This window comes from Heterocephalus glaber, unplaced genomic scaffold (assembly GCF_053883595.1).
Source record: "Heterocephalus glaber isolate CG9 unplaced genomic scaffold, H.glaber_assembly_v1.0 deba00001729, whole genome shotgun sequence".
NCBI lineage: Eukaryota > Metazoa > Chordata > Mammalia > Rodentia > Bathyergidae > Heterocephalus > Heterocephalus glaber.
In genome coordinates this window covers 14,371,819-14,385,101 of record NW_028258440.1, presented here as the reverse complement: position 1 = coordinate 14,385,101, position 13,283 = coordinate 14,371,819, and the positions used below count along the sequence as shown (strand labels likewise).

The window sequence follows — 13,283 nt, the reverse complement described above, 5'->3', positions numbered from 1 at the left end:
AATAAATAAATACATGAAAAAATATTCAACATCACTGGTCATTCGAGAGACGCAAATGAAAACAACGCTTAGATTCCACCTCACTAGAGAACGAATGGCTGCTATCATGAAATCAACCAACAACAAATGCTGGTGGGGTTGTGAGGAAAGAGGAACACTGGTCCACTGCTGGTGGGAGTGTAGACTGGTGCAACCACTGTGGAAATCAGTATGGAGATACCTCAAAGAACTAGGACTGGAAGTCCCATTTGACCCCGCTATTCCACTGCTGGGTATCTTCCCCAAAGAATTAAAAGAATCATACCACAGTGATATATGTGCACCCATGTTCATAGCAGCACAGTTTGTAATAGCTAAAACTTGGAAGCAGCCCAAATGCCCATCAACTGGAGACTGGATAAAGAAAATGTGGGTTTTTAATAAAATGGAGTACTACTCAGCCATCAAAATCGAGAAATTAGAGACATTTATAGCTAAATGGATGCACCTTGAGGCGATAGTCTTAAGTGAAATAAATAGGACACACATGTGTAAATACCGAATAGTTTCTCTAGTGTGAGAAACTGAAAGTGTAAATAATGACTAAAATGTATAATAGATAATGTGAAATAGGAAGAAAAGGGGCAAAGGGGTGGGGGAATTGGGCAGGGTAGGGCAAAGGAAATAAGGGAATGTAATTAATATGCGAAAATGAAAAAATAGAAACAAAGTCTTTGTCAATAGGGAGGGATGGAGGGGTTGAAGGGAGGGGAGGGGAAGGGGGAAAAACTGAGAACCAAGAGAGTATGTAATGGTGCATATTTCCAAAGATGAATGTCATTATATTGTACAGCTAAAATGTACCAATAAAATGATATACAAAACAAATAAGTTGGAATAAATTAATTATGTTTATCTTATAATGCCGTTCCCTTATTTTTGTATTCTTTATTTCCTCACTCTTTAACTTTTCTTTTGTAAAATTCCTTATATGTGGTATAAATTCATGGTTTATTGGTTCTGACATTCAGGTACTCATTTAAATCAACATTATTTTTACCTCCATTCATTTTCCTCATTTCTATATCATATTCTCTGAAACTTTCATTAGTGAACATTTGACGGTCATGAACTATTTTATTTTATCTGAATATGACTTTAACTACCTTCTTTCTTAAAATTGTTTTTTGTAAGATACTGTTCCACTATATTTTAGCTTTCTTTATTACTGTTACCTAGGCCATAGTCCATCTATTTTTATTTTTGTGTGTCTGCACATACTGCCTTCTTTCATCTTATAGCTAAGAATTTTTTTCATCTTTGTTAATTTTCTGTTTCACTGTTATAAGATTTGGTATTTATTTCTTTATTGTATGATAAATTTGTTGTCATAATTTTAGAATATTCATAGCTAATATCTCTTTGAATGTTGTCTCCATTCTCCTTCATTCTGTAACTAAAGTAGATGTACATTAGACGTCCTTGCTCCATCTTCTAGTTTTCTTAAACTTTTTAATTTTCCATCTTTTGTTTCTATTGCATTTTGTGTTAATTCTTTTCCTTCCAATTTACTAAACTTGTCTTTGGCTATACCTATCTGTTTGACACTGCCAATTGACTTATTTTAAATTTAATTATATTGTTATTTCCAGAAAGTGTTTTGGTCCTCTCTCAAAATTTTAAAAGACTCTCATACTTTAAAAAATTAATTTTATTGGTATATTTTAGATATACATAATTATCACAGTCATCGTAGGGAATTGGTACCTGTACCTAATTTATCTTGACTCTTTTTTTTCTCAATCCTCTCCCCTCTTTTCAATCCTTCTTCTCCTCCTTATTTACAAAAGCTTTGTTTCCATATTTCCTTCTGTACTCCTTTTCTTTTTTCTTCCTTCCTTTCCCCCTTCTCCCTCCCTTGTTCCCTTCCCATTTAAACATTTTCCTCCTTTTTCCCAATATCTATTACACATTTTGGTTTTGATACTTTCTTAAATTTAAACTTTATTTCATATCATGTATTTGAAACTACCAATTTCTGAACTCTGTCACTTTTTAATATTTTACATGTGTATGTAAGTGCATATTGGCTTTTGAGTCAAATGATTTGTTTTCTTATGTTTATATAACTTTTCTTTTTGGATCCACATTAAATAGAAGTTTATTTATGGGAACTACTAACAAATATGTTCAAGGTAATTTCTTCCAGAGAAGGCTCTAACCAGCTTTAATTGAATACTTAGGCTTTCTATTAAGCAAGTAGAATTTAAAATAAATATTCAAGTACTTTTTTTCTTAGTTGAGGCATACTATAAATTCAGACTGCAAGCCAATGTGAGAGCACTATTTTTGTTAGCTTTTCAGGGAAGATCTCAGCCCCACTCCAGGTTTACATAAACAGTGAAATAGGGAGTTATCCTTGCTATTTTTCTTTTGCAGGTGAGCTGTCTTCTATTTTACTCTTTTCCAGAGGGCATCATACTTTGTAATCTTGACTTCGTTCAGGGGTCACTTATCAGACTCCTAACTTTGAGAACCCCGATTTTGTCTTTTATGTTTGGTGCCTTTCCTAACCATCAAATCAGAGATTGAATCAGCATATGTGCTCATAGTAGCAGAGACTTGAGGGTTTATAACAATTTTTTTAGTGAAAAAGGCTCTAAAAATTATTTTATTTTCTCTTCCATTTATGGAAACATATGTATTTTAACCATCACTTTAAATAATTTTTAGCAAGAAGGGTATTTTTATTATATTAGGTATTAATTTTTTAATGAACATATAAGCCAGTATTGTGAAATCTATAATTCTTCTGTGAAGAATGTGGAATGAACCTAACATCTCCTTTGTTTACAGGGCATTCAAATTTATCTAGGAAGAAGTCAAAAATAATTATAATATTCTTTAGAAGTCACATGATAGATTGCTGAATTAGAATTTAAAAGCCAAGGAGAAGTTTATTGTGGATTGAAGAAGTCAAATCAACTTCTTGGAAGAAGTAGTTTTTAGAGATGGCCAGTAAGAGGATGCCTCTATCTTATAAAAACATCTTAAATATACTGAATCACTCTCTGGCTCTAAGGTCCTACATTACTCTAAAAACAAACAATGACAAATGTGTTACTGCTGTTTGTGTTGTACAGAATCTTGGGAAATAACATATTAGTATTTTTCCTGGAGGCTAGAGAGAGCATAGAACCATGTTAAATTTTTAAAATTTTAGACGGTATACATAAGACTTATATTTCATTATTACATAAATAAGGATAATTTTTTATACATGAAATATTAAATACTATACATAGGTAGATACAGATATATAGATGCAGATGGTGTGTGTGTGTGAAACTGATTAGACCTAGGGCCAAATATTAAAAATAATTTAGCATAGCTGTATTTTCTGTAGGATCCTCTCTGTTAATATACTGAGTTGAGTATATTATATTTAAATGAACTTGTTTATTTAATAAAGAGAAAGACATCACTATAGATGTTTTAAAATACTAGCCAGCTATTTTAAAAAGATTTTTCAATATATGCTCAGTTGAAATGCCAACAGTGGCCAAGCTGATTAGCTTTAAGGAAACTCAACTGGCATTCAGTAAAAATCTCATTTCAATCTTGGTAGAAATAATTTATTGTAAAAATTTTAGAAAATATAGATAAGCAAATAAGAAAAATATTTTGTATATTATCACATATGTGAGACAATCAATTATATCATTTTGTTTTACATCCTATTTCTGTTTTAAAAATTATATAACAAAACATACTAAGAATCTACATTTTTTAAAAATCTTGAAAACTAAAATCATACTATAAAATTGTGTAATAACGTTTCATATTTGATATAAACATCCTTCTATGTCACTTAATATTCTTCGCCATTATTATTTTAATGGTTTATAATACTTTTTGTATAATGTACTATAACTTTTTAAAGCAGCCCTCAGTTTGTGGTACTTAAATGCTTTTGAATTTTTCAGGGTTATAAACATTACTGTAAAGAATCTCTACACAACACAATGCTTGAACGTATCAATGATAATTTCAGTTGGACAAAAATCTATAAAATAGGGTTGATATATTTAACAGTGTAGACCGATACTTAATTCCTTCCATTATTCTAAGGAAGATGGCGGTGATTTTAGTTTGCAAATGGAAGCCAAATTTTGCCAAATGCTTCTGTTTGCCAACAAAATTGTTTGGGAACAGTAGTATTCATGAACTGAGGCATTACTGTACATTTAATATTCTGATACATATTGCCTAGTTGCCCTCAACAAGGATTTCACCAGTCTATACACTTACTGCCACTGTTTAAAATTGCACATTTTCTTTTTACTGAAGAAAACTGGGAATATTAATAATGCAGAAAAGATTCCAGTTATTTGGTGTGAAAGATTATACTTTACTCTAAAATTCTTCCATTCATATGATTTGTAATTAGATGAGATATTTGAAAATGTTGGAGTTCTGTGTTTGTATTTTGTAATTCCCTATCAGTCCTGGTGATTAACTTATTTTCTTTTAGTTCTTGTACTTAGTTTCAAAAGATGGTGCAAATAATTACTGAGGAAACTAAAATGTTAGAAGAAGCTAAGGAGTAGAAACCCATAGACTAGGTTCCTGGATTCATTTATTCAATCATAATTATGAAGTGTTTATTATTTGCCAGGCATTCTTCTAGGTATTGGAGAAGATAGATCTTGTGCCTGGAAAAAATAAATCAAGAAATAAGATATGCACTAATCTCTTAATAGAAAAATAAAACATGTTAGACAGGGAACAATGAGTATTATGATGATGGCTATTTTAGTTAGGGTAGTCAAGAAGGTCTGTGTGAGCGAGATATCTGAAGATAGACCTGAATAAATGTGCAAGGAAAGTATATATGTGACTATTTCAAACAGAAAAAAAATACAAAAGTCCTCAGACTGTTTTTAAATAGGGCAACTTATTTGCTTTCTTTTTTCATTTTTTATTTGTATATATCTGTGCTACATAATGATTAGATTTATAGTGGAGAATTCGTACATATACATAACATATCTCAATTCCTTTTTGTTCCCTTCCCCTCTCACCTCTCCCTTCTACTCTTGGTCCCTTTCCCATTTAAAAAAGAGGTCTCCCTACTTCCTATTGTCTATCCTTTAAGTTGCCCTTTATTTATATTTTGGGTTTCTAGTATAAGAGGAACCATGTGGTATCTCTGTGTTTTAAAGATTATTTAAATCATTTTATGTTTATGAAGGTATATAGCACTTTTTCTTTTTGAATCCATCTATAGCTTTTCTTAACAGCTTAGTTTTAAGACTCATAGATGAAGATGAAAGTCAGCTATCTCTTCTTAACCAAGCTTTCATGATAATTACAATTTTAAGAAAATGTAGAGGGAAATTACTGTTTTAAGTTAAATTTAGTATAATGATAATACTTTTACTTACTTGGTTTCGAGTACCACAGGATTATCAGGAAATAGCTTTTGTAAAAGTGTTGAGTAATCAAGAGCTATTTATTGCCTTATTAGTTCTCAAGTGATGAAAGGTATTTCTTTTAATAAAAAATAAATGATGTATAATGGCCTGTAAAAGGAGATTAATATGAGCTAGGACCCAAATACAATTTATTCTTCAGAATTGATGGCAATAGTTTTATTTCTAAGAAAATGATTGACAAGTGGAACATGTGACAGTCCAGTGACGGAAGTACACTGATTTCAAGGATGATTTTGCAGAAAGTATTGTCACTGTGATTATTCAGACAGTGTGATATGGTTTAATTTCACATTGAATGGTAGATGACAGTGGGCTTCCATATATAGTGTATATATAGACTTAAATTTCAGGGCATTTAATAGCTTCCTTTTTTGTATCTGATAAGGATATGTGTGCCCAATCTTTGCACTATTTCATTATTCGCTCTCATTTACTACCTATGATCTTACTCTGTGCCATATTTGACATGTGTTGCTTTGAAGTGTTTTAAATTTCTGAACTCCTATACATTTCCTCTTCAAGTTTAAAAGCCCTTTACAGTTCAGGAGTACAAAAACTAAGATCAAGTACAGTATCTGTTATGCCTTCTACTGTATGTAATATGAGGTTGTTCCATTAACATGTAACATGTAATACTTATGGTAAATAAGTAAAAGAATAAATAGCAAATGATAAGCTCAGAGATTTTTGGAGCACATTAATAATTGGATAGAGAAATATATCAACAATTATGTTAAGTTGCTATTACAAAATGGAAAATAAGCACAGCTTTTAAATCCAGTGATTTAGGTAAATTTTAGTGATTACTACTTAATTGACTTATACCTGAGGCAGACATAATTAGTTGTCTAGTTGCCAGTAGCAGATACCAACTTTAAAAATAATGTCGTTAATATGGAAATTTATTGCCTTATTTGTTTTTATTTTTTTCCAAAAATTATACATTTAACATTTATAATATGATGTTTTGAAATACATATACATAAAGATTATTATTGTAGTCAAGCCAATTAACATAAGCATCTCTTCAAAAAGGTATTTCGTATGGTACTAGTACCCGAAATTTATCCTTTTAGTAAATTTCCTGTACATCACAAAATATTATGAACCATATATTGTGATGTGCATTTGGCATCTAGATTTATTGATCCTGTTTTAATGCAACTTTTTAATCCTTTGACCAACATCTTCTCAATTTCCCTTACCTCTGAGGCCTTAGTATTCATTTTTAAAATGTATTCTATGTAAGCTATCTTCCTATGAATTCAAGTTTTTAAATTCCACATATAAGTGAGATGATGTAGTTTTTTGATGTTTGTTTTTGATGATTGTTTTTGATGTTTGTTTTATTCTGTTAGTAACATATCTTCCACATTTACCTATGTTGTTCTAAATGTCAGGACTTCCTTATTTTTAAAGGTTGAATAATATTCCTTTTTGTGTGTATCAGAATTTTATGTATTTATCCATCAGTGGATAGTTAGTTCATCTCCATGTCTTAGCTATTGGCAATTATGTTGCAATGAACATGGGAGTGCAGAGATCTCTTCAAGTTACTCATGTAAGCAAGCTTGTTGTCACTGTGACAAAATATCTTAAATGATCAACTTTTAAGAAGAGAGGGTTTATTTTAGTTTTCATTTACAGAGGGTTGACTTCATGGTAATTTACCCATACTGCTTTCAGTTTATAGTGGCACAGCATTTCATGGCAAGAGGATATGGCAGAAGTGGCCTGTTTACCGCATGGTGGCCAAGAAGCAAAGGGAGTAAGAGGAGGGTCCAAAGTCCCAGTATTATATTGAAGCACATGCTCTCAAAAACTGGACATCCTACCACTAGGCCCCACCTTCCGAGATGCCACAAGCTGGTGCCTAAGCTTGCAATATATTTGACTTTGGGCAACACTTAAGATCCAAACTATACCAGTACTTATTTCATATCCCTTTGTTACTATGATGTTTCAACTTAGAATCTTTTAACCTTATGATGGTGTGAAAGCTATATACTCAATAGACACCGTACTTCAAAATTGAAGTTTGATATTTTTTATCTTTTCCCAGGCTACCAGTATGCAATATGATACTTTCCCGTGATATTCAACTGCAGTCAAAAAAGTAAGTAGTCTGAGCACATAAAGGTTAGGTTAGGTTAGGCTAAGCTATGATGTTCTGTAGGTTATGTGTATTAAATGCATTTTGACTTACAGTATTTTCACCTTATTAGGACATAATTCCATAATTAATCAAGGAGAATCTGTACCCAGGAAATGGCATTTCTGGATCATGTGGTAATTAATTTTTTTGAGGAATCATTTTGTTATGCATGAAAGGAGTACCAATCAATATATGTTCCACATGTCAAAGATTCCCTCTTCCTCACACTATTGCCAGCACTCATCTTTTGTCTCTTTGATCACAGCTCACCTAAGAGGTATGAGATCATATTTCATTTGTGGTTTTGACTTTTATTTTCTTTGTGATGAATGATGTTGAGGACCTCTGTATATCTTCTTTTGTAACATGCCGATTTAGCTTTTTTGCCCATTTTTAAATTGGATTATTTAATTTGGTTTTCTAATTTGAGTTTTTTAGCAATGCCATCAACACTGCCTCTGAAGCTGGAAATGCCACTTAATAATACTCTCTTGTTCTCAAGTTTCATATTACCAAATGTTACATATCTTACATGAGAAATATGCCATGAAACCACTCCTTTCTTTTTATCCCTATTGATATTGTGCTAGTTGAGGCTGCCATCATCTTTCAATGAAACTACTGGTATTATAAAATGTTTCTAACTATTCTTCCGGTCTCATGTCTAAACCCCAACCCATGCCCATTAAGCATCATTAACAATACTATCAGTATTACTTTTATAAAAATGGAATCAAGGCTTTTCCACCACTCCCAGCCCAGAGGAGGTGAGCAGCATGGGTGCCAATAGCAACACCCCCACTCCACCCCATCGAAATGAGAAGACATATAAGCAAGTCTCAAAACCAGATTTCCAGATCACCTACAGCAACCACAAAGGGAAACGGGATGGAACACTCTGATACTCAAACACCTGGACTCCCTGAAATGGCAACAAAAGAGGATCTGGAAAAAATGAAATCAGAAAAAATTTCTCACATAACAGCAGATATTGTGGCCAGAGTGCAAGACATGATTAATAAATCTAGAGACAACACAGATAAAAAAAAATAGAAGAGCTGAGGACCAGGATGGAATCCCAACATAGGAAACAAATGGAATCCATAAAACAAATACAAACAGATTTCCAAGAGATTAAAAACTTCATTGCAAGTCTACACAGCAGAATGAGCCAATGCGAGGACAGAATTTCAAATATATAAAATAAGACTGCAATTAGTGACTAGGAAAAGAAAAATTGCTTCAAAATTGTAAGGTATCATGAGAAATCAATCCAGCAGCTGCTACATGATGCAAAGAAGAATAACATAAGACTGATTGGAGTCAAAAAGAAACAAGAGAGAGTGCAGATGACTTAAAAAAAACTGTTCACAGCAGTAATATAAGAAAACTTCCCAAGCAGGGGAAAAGAACTTGACATACAGATAAGTGAGGCATATAGGAATCCAACTAGCCTTGATCAAAAAAAATCTACACATAGGCATATAATTGTTAAGATTCCAGAAACCCAACAGAAGAACAAAGTTCTACAAGCAGTTAGAGAAAATAAACAAATCACAAAGAAAGGAAAGCCCATCAGAATCACAGCAGACTTCTCAATGCAAAACCTCAAGGCAAGAAGAGCTTGGAGTGATGTATTTCAAGCCCTAAAGGAAAACAACCTCCAACACAGATTGGTGTACCCTACAAAACTATCTTTCAAAGTTGATAGAGAAATAAGATACTTTCAACACAAAGAGCACCTTAGGAAATTCATGAATACCAAACCAAGGATCCAAAAAATTTTAGATAATATCCTAGGTACAGACCATGAGGATCATAAACCCCAGGAAGCACAGCAGAATGAATCCATCAGCCATGACAAGAAATTAAATGTAAAGGAGGAGAACCCAACAAAAAGAAAAAGTAATGAAAATGATAAGTCAATATATATCATTTATAACCATCAATGTAAATGGTGTCAATTCATCAATCAAAAGAAATAGACTGGCAGAATGGGTCAAGAAGCAAAATCTAACAATATGCTGCATACAAGAAACACACTTAATTAAAAAAGAAACTCATAGATTGAAAGTTAAAGGGTGGAAAACAGTACTCCATGCAAAGGGAACCCGAAAAAAAGCAGGAGCAGCTATGCTTTTTGCAGATCAAGTGGATTTCAAACCAACACTGATCAAGAGAGACAAAGGAGGACACTACATCCTTGTAAAGGGAACAATCCAACAGGAAGAGATGACAAGCATAAATATATACGCACCAAACACTAGTGTGCCCAACTTTATAAAACAAATACGAATGGACATGAAAAGTCATATATGCACTAATACAATAGCAGTGGGGGACCTGAATACCTCACTGTCACAAATAGATAGATCAACTAGACAAAAAATAAGTAATGAAATACTAGAACTCAATTGAACTCTTGAACAAATGAACTTAACAGATGTTTGCAGAGTGTTCCATCCCACAAAAACAGAAAACACATTCTTTTCAGCTGCACATGGGTTGATCTCAAAAATAGACCACATACTCGCTGATAGAACATGTTTAAGTAAGTGCAAAGGAATTGAAGTTATCCCGTGTTTATTTTCAGACCATAGTGTGATGAAATTGGAGATCCATAGCAAAAGAAACTGCAAGAATTTCTTAAACATGTGGAAATTGAACAACACACTTCTGAATAACCAATGGGTCACAGAGGAAATTAAAGAAGAAATCAGACAGTTCCTTCAATTAAATGACAATGGCAACACATATATTGTCATCTATGGGACACAATGAATGCAGTCTTATGAGGAAAATTCATAGCAGTGAATATGCATATTAGGAAAACAGAACGAGCCCAATTAAACAACCTGATGCTGAACCTCAAGCTTCTAGAAAAAGAAAAGCAGGACAAACCCAAAGCTCACACAAGGGAGGAAATTATAAAATCAGGGCAGAAATTGATGCAATGGAGACTAAGAGAATGATACAAAACATAAATGAAGCCAAGAGTTTGTTCTTTGAAAGAATAAACAAAATTGAAAAACCCTTAGCCAACCTTAACCGAAAAAGGAAAGAAAAGGCCCAAATCCATGCAATTAGGAATGAAAAGGGTGAAATTACAACAGACCCAGCAGAAATCCAGAGCACCATCAATACATACTTCAAGAACCTATTTGCCAATAAGATGGAAAACACAGAAGAAATGGACAGATTCCTAGATATGTATGAATTACCAAAGTTGAACGAAGAAAACCTAAAACTTCTAAATGACCCAATATCAATCAATGAAATTGAAAAAGTAATTAAATCTTACCAATTAAGAAAATCCTGGGTCCTGATAACTTCACTGCTGATTTCTACAAGACATTTAGAGAGGAACTACTGCCACTACTATTTAAACTCTTCGGTGAAATTGAAAGGAAAGCAATACTCCCAAATTCATTCCTGGAAGGAAGCATCACCTTGATCCCTAAAGCAGGGAAATACCCAACCGAAAAACAGATCTATAGGCCAATCTCACTAATGAACATAGATGCAAAAATCCTTAATAAGATACTGGCAAATAGAATACAGAAGATTATCAAGAAGATCATACAACCTGACCAAGTGTGATTCATCCCAGGGATGCAGGAATGTTTCAACATATGCAACTCAATCAATATAATACATTATATCAATACAGCCAAGGACAAAAACCATATGATTATCTCCATAGATGCAGAAAAAACATTTGACAAAATCCAATATGCATTTATGATAAAAACCTTACAAAAAAATTGAAGTAGATGGTCTCTACCTCAATCTTATAAAAGCCATCTAAGAAAAACCATCAGCCAATATCATACCAAATGGTAAAACACTGAAATCCTTCACACTAAAATCAGGAACAAGACAAAGATGTCCACTAGCCCCATGCCTGTTCAATATAGTTTTGGATACATTAACCATGGCAATTAGACAACAGAAAGAAATAAAAGGAATACAAATAGGAAATGAAGTAGTCAAATTGCATTATTTGCAGATGATACGATACTCTGTGTAGAAGACACCAAGAACTCCACCAAAAGTCTTCTAGACTTAATAACCAAATTCAGTTAATTAGCTGGATACAAGGTCAACACACAAAAATCAATAGCTTTCCTCTATACGACAAACAGACTCACTGAAAGAGAAATAGGGCAAACAATTCCTTTCACAATAGCATCCAAAAAACTGAAATACCTAGGAATCAACCTAATGAATGAAATCAAAGACCTCTTCTCTTAAAACTATAGCATTCTGAAAAGAGAGATTGAAGATGATATCAGAAAATGGAAAGACATCCCCTGCTCCTAGGTAGTAAGGATAAATATAGTGAAAATGGCCATACTTCCAAAACTGCTATATAGATTCAGTGCAATCTCAATTGAAATCCCAGCAGCATACTTCATGGACTTTGAGAAAACAATCCAAAAATCCATTTGGAACAAGAAAAGACTCAGAATAGCAAAAGCAATTCTAGGTAACAGAGACATGGCTGGAGATATCACAATCCCCAACTTGCAACTATATTGCACAGGTACTGTGATAAAAACAGCATGGTACTAGCAAAGAAACGGACCTGAGGACCAGTGGGACAGATTAGAAGATGCAGAAACAATGCCAGACACACTCAGCCATCACATCTTCAATAAATGGGCCAAACACCCTCACTGGAGGAAAGATAGCCTCTTTAATAAATGGTGGTGGAAAAATTGGGTTTCAATTTGTCAAAGATTAAAACTAGACCTAAATCTCTCACCAGGCACTAAACTAAAATTTAAATGGATTAAATATCTAAATATTAAAATAGAAACACTGAATAGGCTGGAGCAGAGGTTAGGTAGATCTCTTGAAGACATTGGTGTAGGAAAATATTTTATGAACAAAACCTCAGTTGCCCGTGAACTAGCACAAACAATGTACAAGTGGGATCTCTTCTTATTAAAAAGCTTCTGCACAGCAAGAGGAACCACCAACAGTGTGAAGAGACAACCCACAATGTGGGAAAAAATCTTCACCCGCCCTTCCTCAGGCAAACGTCTATTATCTAGAATATATAAAGAGCTTTAAAAAAATCAGACCTCCACAATTTAAAGACCTAATCTGAAAATGAGTATCAGAAATGAACAGACATTTTTCAGACAAAGAGGTAGAAATAGCAAATAAACATATGAAAAAATGCTCAACATCACTGGTCATTTGAGAGACGCAAATAAAAACAACGCTGAGATTCCACCTCACTCCAGAAAGAATGGCTGCTATCATAAAATTAACCAATAACAAATATTGGCGAGGCTGTAGGGAAAGGGGAACCCTGCTCCACTCTTGGTGGTAGTGTAGACTGGTGCAACTACTGTGGAAATCAGTATGGAGATACCTCAAGAACTAGGACTGGAAGTACCATTTGACCCAGCAATTCCCCTGCTGGGTATCTTCCCCAAAGAATTAAAAGAATCATACCACAGTGATATATGTGCACCCATGTTCATAGAAGCACAATTTGTAATAGCTAAAACTTGGAAGCAGCCCAAATGTCCATCACCTGGACACTGGATAAAGAAAATGTGGGGTTTTTTATAAAACTGAGTACTACTCAGGCATAGAAAATGATAAATTAGAGACATTGATAACTAAATGGATGC

General features: G+C 33.4%; 1 long non-coding RNA gene across 2 annotated transcripts in view; it reads left to right on the top strand.

Moving 5' to 3' along the window:
• The window catches only part of LOC110347432 (uncharacterized), a 420,795-nt gene that overhangs the window by 316,634 nt on the left and 90,878 nt on the right, over positions 1–13,283 (top strand). For both annotated transcript variants that reach the window (XR_015446809.1, XR_002392062.2), the window contains exon 3: positions 7,540–7,593. This is a non-coding gene — a long non-coding RNA (uncharacterized LOC110347432). The remainder of the gene's footprint in view (positions 1–7,539; positions 7,594–13,283) is intronic.